The 10,596-nt window shown below is 43.7% G+C and overlaps 1 long non-coding RNA gene across 1 annotated transcript in view; it reads right to left on the bottom strand.

Annotated features, from left to right (window-relative positions):
* Positions 1 to 3,132: 3,132 nt before the first annotated feature.
* LOC132827859 (uncharacterized) overlaps positions 3,133 to 10,596 on the bottom strand; it is a 45,492-nt gene continuing 38,028 nt past the window's right edge. The window contains exon 4 of the long non-coding RNA XR_009646053.1: positions 3,133 to 3,629. This is a non-coding gene — a long non-coding RNA (uncharacterized LOC132827859). The remainder of the gene's footprint in view (positions 3,630 to 10,596) is intronic.

The following is a 10,596-nucleotide window of genomic DNA, read 5'->3' as shown; positions in this document are numbered from 1 at the left end:
AAAATCATGGAGCAGGTCCATTGTGAAGGTAAGGCGTTGGGGACCGGGGACCATTGCGAAGATAAGGTGAAGATAAGGAATTCAAAGGCTGAGGTAATTAAGTTGCTATTCTAAGAGTTTTATTTTTACTCAAACAAACTTCACTTATAAAACAGTGCAAGCCTTTTGGACAATTTTCTTGTAATTTGACCAAAATGTGAATGTCAAGTATCAGTCAAAAAGCAACGTGGAAATACAACTTTACAGAAACTATTTATCCTCCATGTTCACAAATACACCTCATCATATTTATTCAAGCTCTTCCCACACCCCTTTCCTTATTCCCTTAATCCAACATCTAACCAAATTCTGGATGCTGACATAGGTTCTACCTCAACCGCTAATCTTGGGAATGGTTTTCATAATCTCACAATACTCAGTCTAAAAAAGTTTATTTTCTCTGTCCAAACATTGAATCTCGTAAGGCCACAAGGCAGTTAAGAATGACCAGTAGATCCTAAGCAGACTTTTTTTCGTGTACTTCATTTCAGGCAGAACTTGCATTTATATAGCAACACTCACAAACAAGCGCATCCCTGCCACATCCCCAAACAAGCTGAAATTTTACTAGAAATCGGCTAAGTATCCATTTTGACAAGTTCCATTGAAGGCTTCACTCTTTCAGGGCAGGTGAGATTTCTCAAACCATCCTTCAAAACATGCCTCATCGCCCATGTCCCACATCTCTACAGTGTCCTGTTCACAATCTACTCCCTCTCACCACTGGCAGAAGTCCTCCTCACGGCCAGGGCCTGCTGAGATCCCTGACACCAGTGCCATGTTTAAAACACAGTTGTGCATCAAGTCAACAGCACACCAACACACCGTGCCAGTCTGATCTGAAGTTAACTCCAAGGCCAGTGCCATTTCAATGATCCAGAGAAATGCCCAGCAATGTAGGAGGAAGGTCAATGATCTTCTCCGCTTCACAATCATAAATGGTACCATCTTTCATCCACCACCTCACATTCACTCCATCTCTGCATCCACCAACCACCAAGGCCCTTAAGTCTGCCACTCTCACTATCATATGTACCATGTTCCTTCATTCCCTCAATCCCTTACTGACCCTGCATGGCATCTGCATTGCCTACTCACTCACTGGGCACCCTTCACCACCTTTCCCCCACCGACACCATCACCATCACCAACAGTTGTGTCGACCACTTGCAGCTCACTCAGCCCTTCCTCATGTTGAGAGAAAAACAGCCCTCAGTCAGGCAGGAAGAGCCAAGATGGGTGGTAGGCCGGCCAATTTCCTTCTCCTCACTCCCAACAGGAAAAGGATCCCAGCCCCAGCTAGTGAGGACCATGACCTCTAATGTGATAATGACCCAGGAACCGAGTAAGAATCATTGTCCATCGCTGTTTTCCCATTCCCTGCCGTTGTGCACGTCCTCCTAATATATGTGAAAGTCTGCCCCCCGTTCACGAAGCACTCTCTCTCTCTCGTCTCCTGCAGGTACCGGTGGAATCTGTGTGGCCTCAGCAATCAATCTGTAAGACATCTCCTTTCCAACTCCCAGCAAGAGCCACAGATCCCTCAGAGGGGACACCAGCAAGGTTGCCTCCTGCACCCTCCACCAGCTCCATCCTGACCCGCTGGCGGGTACTTTAGCCCGATTGGAATCAGGAGCAAACGCCGGTGAGCGCTTCCCTGCCACATCCCCACAGGCGGTGGAGGGAGAAACACTCCAGGGTACTGGAGAGCTGCCAGACCCCACACAGGAGGGGACTCTCCAGGCTATTAGCAGTTAACAACTCCATACAAATACAAATAATCGGAAAGATGTTGTGAAACTTGAAAGGGTTCAGAAAAGATTTACAAGGATGTTCCCAGGGTTGGAGGATTTGAGATATTGGGAGAGTTTGAATAGGCTTGGGCTGTTTTCCCTGGAGTGTCGAAGGCTGAGGGGTGACCTTATAGAGGCTTATAAAATCATGAGGGGCATGGATAGGATAAATAGACAAAGTCTTTTCCCTGGGGTAGGGGAGTCCAGAACTAGAGGGCACAGGTTTAGGGCGAGAGGGGAAAGATATAAAAAGAGACCTAAGGGGCAACTTTTTCACACAGAGGGTAGCACGGGTATGGAATGTGCTGCCAGACGAAGTGGTGGAGGCTGGTACAATTGCAACATTTAAAAGGCATTTGGATGGGTATATGAATAGGAAGGGTTTAGAGTGAATATGGGCCAGGTGCTGGCAGGTGGGACTAAATTGGGTTGGGATATCTGGTCAGCATGGATGAGTTGGACTGAAGGGTCTTTTCCTTGCTGTACATCTCTATGACTCTGTAAGTACACAAACAGACAGTGGGGCAGCAGGCAGGTTTGTCAGAGGCTCTGAGTAAACTGGCCCAAAGGTTGGAGAACTCCACCCAACACTGTTAGCTCTGTGCTGTCTGTAGCAGGTGAGTATCTGTCCACCTCCATGGACGGGTTGGGACTGCCAAGAAGATGTATGCACAGACCTGCACTCCATTGCTCTGGCTGCTGGTGCTCTGCTTCAACAGCAAGGAGACTGGGGTGGGGGAGGTGTAGTGGAGAGAGCAACCTTTAGCTCCTTCTGGGTGCCCCTTCCTCACAAAGAAATGGGTCAGTGCTAGGAGGTGCACAGCTGGGGGATGTGGCACGTAGTCTCCTCGGGACAGACGGGAGATAGCCAGTTCTTCTATCCCCAGCCTTGCCTGCAACATATTCAACAACAAGGTCTATGTGTCCAGTCACTGCCCACAGAGCATGCCCTGAGATGCGCATGACTGTTGTCTAAGATGGAAGCCCAGGGGAGTAAGTGGCAAGGTGGACTTGCCAAGTACCCACTCGGAATTCTTACTCAGGAATTGTCAAGACATTGTCTGCATCATTCAGAGCCTGGGAAGATTCCACTCAATGTCCAACGCACTTTGCAACCAACAAATGGGCAGTTGACAGCTTTTTGGTATTATTACCGGACTATTAATCCAGAGACCTCGGGAATGTTCTGGGGACCTGGGTTCAAATCCCACCATAGCAGTGGAACTTGAATTCAATGAAAATATACCATCTGGAATTAAATGTATGATGATGTTGGAAAAACAATGTTTTTTAGGGAAGGAAACTGCCATCCTTACCTGGTCTGGCCTACACTTGACTCCAGACCCACAATGTGGTTGACTCTTAACTGCCCCCTGGTCTAGCCAGTGATGTCCTCATCCCATGAATGAATAAAAATAAAATCATTTGGACGTGCAGTCACTGTAATGTTGGAAACAGGACAGGCATTTTACACAGAGCAAGGCTCCCACAAATGGCAATATAATAACATTGTTTGTAATTGGTGGTTGAGTCATGAGTATTGGCCAAGATACCAGGAAGAATTCCCCTGATCCACTTTGAATAGTATCTTGTGGATGGAAACTTGGTTTAGTGTCTTCTCTGAAACATTCAGACTGTTTCAATGCTGTGGTGGAACCTGAAAACCAACTAGAGCTTTTCAAAATGGATACAAGGCCACCACTCAGTTCTGGCCATTTTGACCCTTCAGGCTTGAAGACTTGTTTGCATTGTGTCACCAACCATCTCAGGTCCAGTCTTTCCTGGAATCTGTTGAAACTAAAATAATTCAAAATATCAAATAGTGAAACCCAGGAATGTACCACAGCAGCTGCTCAGCAAACTCATTCAAATCTAGACTTCCAGTAAGTTTCTGCAACCATGCAAACCTTGTTCAACTCTTTTCCTTTTGCTAGAATGCAATAAATTATAAAATGTTGCACAATTCTATACTCTTGGTTAATTCTGATTAATAATTAACAAACGGGAATGTACAGATGACCAACTGGTACAGGATGTGGTAAACCAATGCTAGGTGCCTTGTACAGGAAGGAAGTGGGTCCAATCCCACAGTCCTCCACACACTCAGTTCCCAGTATTAACTGTGTCACTGGGGAGGAGTGTCACAGGAAGGGAAAAAGAGACACTTTACCACCAAAGCACAATAGGTACAATAGTCAATGTGCTTCGCATGGTGAGGCAATTTCCCACTGCAAAAGGTCATTATCCGCCTACCTCCACCACGATATTGTGCATGAGGTGCCAAGGTCTGGGGATGTTAAAAAAAGATATCATTAGTGATTTTCTCGGTTGTATAGTGGTTAGTATCCCCGCCTGTCACGCGGGAGACCAGGGTTCAATTCCCCGCCAGGGAGAGTTATTGGGCGGCACAGTGGCACAGTGGTTAGCACTGCTGCCTCACAGTGCCAGAGACCCAGGTTCAATTCCCAACTCAGACGACTGACTGTGTGGAATCTGCACGTTCTCCCCGTGTCTATGTGGGTTTGCTCTGGTTTCCTCCCACAGTCCAAATATGTGTGGGTCAGGTGAATTGGCCATGCTAAATTGCCCGTAGTGTTAGGTAAGGGGTAAATGTAGGGGTATGGGTGGGTTGCGCTTCGGCGGGTCGGTGTGGACTTGTTGGGCCGAAGGGCCTGTTTCCACACTGTAAGTAATCTAATCTAAACTTTTTAAAACAGGGGCTGGAAGCAGAGTCACCAAAGAACGATTGGTACTGAAAGGGTTATATAACTTAGCTCTCTCGAGGGAGATTATTGAATCCCTGAAGCATATATCTTCAGGGAAATAGAAGTGACTTGTAATTATTTGACTAAAATCACTTATTTAAAAAAAATTGGGTTCTGAGAAGTCGTATGATTTGTTGTATAATGACAAAGGAAATTATTCACAGTCTGTTATGCCTGCAGAGGTCTACTACTTCTGCTTGATAGGAGCCTGCCCTATTTGAGCACATCTGTGCCGAGTTAGCTCATCTCAGCCAAACCAGCAAAAGGGGCCACTGTAAAGGGAGCACAGGGATTGTGGGGGGAGGTTGTTGGCTATTCGTTTTCAGCACCAATGTGAGGGAACAATGCTTGCCTTTACTTAGGAAATATCCCAAACGATTTGTAAATTAAATGAGTTCAAAGTGAAATTTTCAATGAGGCACACACAGCAAACAAGCTGTTATTGCAAGAATATACACAATGGGCCAAATGGCCTCCTCTGTTTTAAGATTCTAGTGGGCGGCACACTGGCACAGTGGTTAGCACTGCTGTCTCACAGCGCCTGAGACCCGGGTTCAATTCCCGACCCAGGCGACTGACTGTGTGGAGTTTGCACGTTCTCCCTGTGTCTGCGTGGGTTTCCTCCCACAGTCCAAAGATGTGCAGGTTATGTGAATTGGCCAAGCTAAATTGCCCGTAGTGTTAGGTAAGGGGTAAATGTAGGGGTATGGGTGGGTTGCGCTTTGGCGGGTCGGTGTGGACTTCTTGGGCCGAAGGGCCTGTTTCCACACTGTAAGTAATCTAATCTAATTCTACGGTTTTAAATGAATGACAACTTACTCCATTTTAAATGATGTTGGTTAAGGCTGGATTGTTTCCCTGGCAAAGGATTCTGGAGAAGTCATTGCTGCGTCTTGAAGAACAATGTGGGATCGCTAAATTGAAGGGAAGTAAAAATACTCCAACCATACTCAAGTAGTTCAACACCATTCAGTACAAATCAGGCTACTTAATTAGCAACCCATCCACAACTGTCAACTTCTACACACAGGGGAAGCAGTGTGTACTATCCACAAGAAACACTGGAGCAACTCAGCAAAGTGTCTTGCAAACCCTCACCCCCTACCATCGAGAAGGACAAGGTGAGCAGGCGCATTGAGAAAACCATCGCTTCCCAATTTCCATCAAGGTCACACATCATCCTGATTTGGAAACACAGAGGAACCTTGATTATCCGAACGACACGGTCAGGGTGCATTTTGTTTGGATAACTGAACGCTGGATAACACAGTTTAGCCAAGAATGGGGACCTTGTGATCTTGTTTGGGTATTCCAAAATTCATATTATCAAAGTTCCTCTGCATATTGTTTCTTGTGGCTATGTCAGAACTCTGTACTTCCTGATCAGACAACACTGTACCACAACGACCAAAACAGCTCATGATGGTGGCTCAACACCAATTTCACAAGACCGGGTATTGATGGACAATCAACACTGGCCTCATTCAATGAATGAGCTAAAGAAATGAAGGAAAGGTGACACAAAGAAATGGAACCTGTAATGTAGTTGCAGTACAAAAGTCACCCTTTCAAAAATATACTGAGGGCAGATTGACTCAGTCAGGCAACATTACAGAAAGTACTTCTACTGAATGATGTTATTGGCACAACGATAGGGGAGTAAACTCTGTTATAAAGACATACTCCCTCTAACAAAGATTTTGGCTGAATCTCAAGAGGGATTTAAAGCTTTACTGGATGAGACATGTACCTCTTCACATATCACTAGATGCGATCTGTTGCAGAAAAGAATAAGGTCAGAGTGAACTCAGAGGATCAGAACCAGCCTGCAGGGAAATGATTTCCTCAGGTTTTTGTCCCTTTGTTAATCCTTAATACAAACAGCTGACAGCCCCGTCAAACCTAATTCCCAGCAACGAATGCTCACACAATCAAATTCCTTCCACTTTCCTCATGCTACGAACATGCCAGTTAGGTTAAAATACCAAATGTGCCTTTGTGCATTGGATTGGAGAGATCCCTGTTATCAAGTATAATGGCATCTGCAAAAAAAATACAATTCTGAACAAGAGAATGTGGTTTAAACTCCAATAAAATGCAGCTTTATCTGATAAAACCAACTCAAAACTGTTCCGACAAAAGTCTGCTCATAAAAGATTATTCAAGAAGTGACACTGCTACAGAATTGAGCAGGTCTGGCAGTTTCTCTGGAGAGAATGCACTCTGCTTCCAGACCTGCTGCCTTCCTTCAGCGATTTATGCTTATGTTTCAGAATTTTAGCACTGGCAGCTGCTTTGTTTTATTAATTTATGTATTCTCTCTGCATATAATAACCGGCCAACTGAATGCTTCCAGAATCTCAGTTTTTGGTTAACAGCCAGTTGCCGTGTCTGAGAGGCAACTCAACCTATTTCAAAACTGACCATCATCAGTTCAAGATAAGTTCAAACGACTGACCAACTTGGATATGTTGAAATGAGCAGCAGGAATTCCTATGAGGTAACGCATTTCAGACAGTTCAGTCTATTTACCTTGTGAAAATGCCTGGTTCCCCCTTGAATAACATTCAGTCCACTGTTACTTTTGTTCCTGTTACTGGCAAGGCTCTGACTAATAAAAGGGTGACGTTGTAAAACACAGCAACAATATCCAAAGCTGAGGAGCTGGCCATTTCTTAGGAATAGTTTTCCGAGTCAAATGAACTTCTTATTACAAATAAAGCATTCCTGCTGTGTTTGTGTTCAAGAATTATCCACTAATGATCATCTTTTAATTTTCCAGTTGCCATAATTGAAACAAAAATGTTAATAAAAGCCGACCACTCATTTCACTTTATTTCTGCATAAATATACATTTATCAACACAATATTTGATAAATGACAATAGCAATTCTGGACTCCTTCCTATCGAAAGGATGTTGTGAAATTTGAAAGGGTTCAGAAAAGATTTGCAAGGGTATTGCCAGGGTTGGAGGATTTGAGCTATAGGGAGAGGTTGAATAGTCTAGGGTGATTTTCCCTGGAGCGGAGGCTGAGGGGTGACCTTATAGAAGCTTATAAAAACCATGAGCAGCATGGATAAGGTAAATAGACAAAGTCTTTTCCCTGGGGTGAGGGAGTCTAGAACTAGAGGGAAGAAGTTTATGGTGTGAGGCAGAAAATTTAAAAGAGCCCTAAGGGAACAACTTTTTCATGCAGAGGGTGATGAGTGTATGGAATGAGCTGTCAGAGGAAGTGGTGGAGGCTGATGCAATTGCAACATTTAAAAGGCATCTGGATGGGAATATGAATAGGAAGGGTTTAGAGGGGTATGGGCTGGGAGCTGGCAGGTGGGACTAGATTGGGTTGGGATAGCTGGTCGGCGTGGATGAGTTGGACTGAAGGGTCTGTTTATGTGCTGTACGTCTCTATGACTCAATGAGTATCATTTCTGACCTGCATATTTACAATGAAACATACTTGGTTGCATACAGCAGGTAACTTGTGGTTAGTCCCAATTTTCACTTTACATCTGACAGACATTTGACCACTTCCTATGAATGATCAAAAAAAAATTATTTTCATACACTAATGTCGAAAGGTAACTGTATGACACAGTGATGTTGTACACACAGAAATTGCAGACGGAAAGCTATTATTCTGAAAAGTCACGTGATTTACTACTAAGAGTACTCTGAACTTGAACACAGGGCCACGGTACTCATTGGGAACATCTCAACCAAACAGGAAATGATTCTTCACAAACATCGATGTGCCAACTACCAAGCCTCCCAAAAATACTGAACTACTTAAATGCCTTTATTTTAAAGAAAAGTGTTTTTCATATATTTGTTCTTCAAATAATGTCAAGGGAATTAAAAATACAGACTACGTGTGGCTTGATAGTCGGTTACAACTTGGAATGTTAACTCTAGTCTGGGATTGCACTCTGGGTCAAGCTTATAGAGATGGGGAAATACTCAGTTCCATGAATTCGGGCTAGGGGGCAGTGTTCGTGGTGGTCGGAGAGGTGCGCGGATTGCGAAGAGGGTTGGTAAGCCTGGAAGAACCCAATTGCTTTCCAGGCACAAAGGTGGGCTCAATCCCCTATCCATGCCAATCCACGCTGCATTACACCCTCACCCACAATCCAAGGTCGCAATGCCTTTACCCCCATCCCACCCTGCCATGCCAAGGTGTGCCTTCCAAAAAAATGATTGCTTTTCCTGAAACCCATGCCAAGCTGTGCAGTCCCACTAACTGCACCCCTTCGCTACCCTCTACCATGGTCCCTCATATATGTTAGATCGATTGGAAGGTCCATTCGGTTTCACAGTAATGTTTGTACACTTTTATACCAATTCTTTTTAAAATTCCAAAGCGTGCTTGAACTCAGTAACAGAAGACCTGAACTTCCCACAAAAGTGTCTCAGAACCAGATCAGTGGGAATACCTCACACCAGCTATCCAAAGCATTGCACAAACTTTAGTTCTGGACTTACCGGGTCTACTCTGTACACCTCAGGTTTCAGACTCCAAAGCTACAGATATCCCACTTCAGTCAAGGCAGTTGATGATTAGCCTCTGAACTGCCTCCATAACCTGGACATGTGGAAATCCTGACCTGACTTCATCCCCATCCCCACAAAAATGGAAATATCAAGAAACCAACTGCTCTCTTGGGAAAAAGCCCAGATTTTTTACATTCTAAGAAAGTTGCCACCAAGTCACCCAAATTCCAAGCACACTGCCCTGGGTTTGGAGCCCTCATCCCTCTGCATACTGGCCTGCACACTTGGTTTCCAATACAAGTTCCATCAGTACAATGCCAAAAGCTGCCCTATGCACTGCTATTGAAAACCATGCATCCAGCTCCCCTGCTCGTCTTTACAGTAACTTTACAGTGCACATTGAATAAACGAAGAAGTGCAGAGTGAAAGAGCAGTGTTACATGATATCATTAGCAGAGGAACCAACTTTTCTTGTTCTTTCATGTATTACTGATTCGGCCAATATTTGCTGTCTGTCCCTTGTGAAGGTGGTACTGAGCTGCCTTGCTGAACTGCTACAGTCCATGTGGTGTAAGTACTCCACTGTACTAATAGGAATGAAGTTCCAGGATTTTAAATTCAAACACAGGACCTGCATTCAAAAGAAGATTCAATGAAATGATCGAAAATATTTATGATTAATATGAAGTTGACACTGAACAGAGAAATTATGTAATTAACAAATAAAGTCCTTACATTTTAGATTGCATTATTTAATTATGTGACCATAAACAAATGGTAATACACTAATTCTCTGTTAAGTAAACTAATAGATAAGAAATAGTAGAAGCTGCCTAGGTAGTGGGGGTAGCAGTAACGTTTAATTAAGTAAAGCGTGCAGTCAAAATCAAAGCCATTAGCTCATTCCAAGATAAGATGAGTCTCTGATTCAGTAAAATACTGAAAATCAACCTCCTTTGTACTATCAGTTAATATGCATCATCCCAAAAGTATTGACCTTGTTTTTCAAACTATAACTAAATAAATCAGATAATCTTGAGCCAGGAACAAGGGTAGTAGTAGCCGCCTGTTCAGATGTTTCATTTATCCCGTCACCAGAGTTAGCTGGACAACAACTTGTTGGGATGTGTGCTGAAAGAAGATGATGCAAGTTGCATCTTGTCAATGTCTACATAGAGGTCAGAGGGAAAGCGAAGGATAACATACCACTTTCCTAACAAGATATTTCGATGCTGTGGCTAGGGCACAGTTCTTGGAGAGTTTCAAAGCTGTGGTGTGCAATGATGAGCACTAATTTAGGAGATTTGGATAACAAAAGAGTTGTTAAAGAGATGGTTAGCTTTAACAAGAAAAGAGTATTAAAACATAGGGTGCTTGCAGAGGGAGATAGTGATTGCATCTTTGAAAAGGAGTTGCAAAGACTAATACAAAACAACTGTTTGTAATTTCTACTAGAGTGGGAACCTGATAAGGAAGTAGGGTATTCAGTAGTTTAGTTTTAATTAATAT

Source organism: Hemiscyllium ocellatum, chromosome 25 (assembly GCF_020745735.1).
Source record: "Hemiscyllium ocellatum isolate sHemOce1 chromosome 25, sHemOce1.pat.X.cur, whole genome shotgun sequence".
Taxonomy (NCBI): Eukaryota; Metazoa; Chordata; class Chondrichthyes; order Orectolobiformes; family Hemiscylliidae; genus Hemiscyllium; species Hemiscyllium ocellatum.
The sequence above is the reverse complement of the archived record's forward strand: the minus strand, read 5'-3'. Positions and strand labels throughout refer to the sequence as shown.